The sequence below is a fragment of the Prunus avium genome, unplaced genomic scaffold (genome assembly GCF_965620075.1).
Source record: "Prunus avium unplaced genomic scaffold, drPruAviu1.hap1.1 HAP1_SCAFFOLD_454, whole genome shotgun sequence".
In the NCBI taxonomy this organism is placed as follows: domain Eukaryota; kingdom Viridiplantae; phylum Streptophyta; class Magnoliopsida; order Rosales; family Rosaceae; genus Prunus; species Prunus avium.
Window position 1 is genome coordinate 52,501 of NW_028276977.1, and position 1,453 is coordinate 53,953.

Below are 1,453 nucleotides of genomic sequence, written 5' to 3' on the forward strand. Positions count from 1 at the left end.
GACAACCCCAAGCAAAAATTCATTTGAAGCCAACCCATCGTCGCCCACAACTAGTGGGTGAATGGTGTGCTTCCCGGGGTTGGCATAGACATTCCCTCGCATGCAAAAGATTGTCGATGCGAAAGATTATCTATGCCAACCCCGGGAAGCACACCATTCACACACTCCCGACCGGTGTGGTGTGGCGGTGATTGGATAGTTACGGATTGAGCACTTGCCAAGGATCAAAATGTGTCATTTAGAAGAAACATTTTCAAAAAGTTTTTAAAATCTTGTGGGTTTGCAACTCATAAGAGCGTCACTTTCAACGTCCCCGGTATTGGATTGAGTTTCTAAAAACAACCGTGCACACCGAGGTTAAACTTTACCGGCTCCACTCCGACTCGCCGCTCGCCCACAATTTGTTTGCAACGAAACATTTGTTTTTAATTTTGTTGGTTTGAAATTGTTTTGAAAAGGTTCTTTAAATCTAGTGGGTTTGCAACTCATAAGAGCGTCACTTTCAACGTCCCCGGCATTGGATTGAGTTTCTAAAAACAACCGTGCACACCGAGGTTAAACTTTACCGGCTCCACTCCGACTCGCCGCTCGCCCACTAGTCCGAAGGCAACAAAACATTTGTTTTTCATTTTGATGAAAATTTCTGTTTTTAAATCTTGTTGGTTTGAAATTGTTTTGAAAAGGTTCTTTAAATCTTGCGGGTTTGCAACTCATAAGAGCGTCACTTTCAACGTCCCCGGCATTGGATTGAGTTTCTAAAAACAACCGTGCACACCGAGGTTAAACTTTACCGGCTCCACTCCGACTCGCCGCTCGCCCACAAATCCGAAGGCAACAAAACATTTGTTTTTAATTTTGATGAAATTTTTTGAAAACATTGGCTTGGCAAGCCCCAATCCGCGACTATCCACCCACCGCCACCCCACACGGGTGGTTGTTGTTGCGAAATGAGGTTGTGGTCGACATGCCCGTGCATTTGAGAAGGAGTTCCTAGCACTCCATGCTCTCCCATGCCAAAAAAAAGCCTAGACAACCCCATTTCGCAACTTTCCACGCCTTTTTTTTCCTCCCTCACCCATGGCGGCGGCGTGGTGGCGGAGGCCGGATTCCGGCCACCACCGCCATGGGTGGCAGCCCCCCGACCCCGACACCAAACCCATAATACCGAGGCAACATATCGAGGCAACATGACATGGGTGTGGCGTGGGGGAAGGGGGCTGCAGCTAGGAAGGCATGGGCTGCCATGCATATGCAGGCAACACACACCCCCCTATATAGCATTTTATGCATTTAGCCCTTTGACAGGAAGAGACATCACCTATGCGCGAGGAGTCATAATGGGCTCTAAATAATTCAATACAAGGTATTTGGACGTGATTTTTTGCAGGGATACTAAGAAACATGCAATCTATGATGGGAAAAAGTTTCATAAATTTTTGAAGTCGGGAAGTAT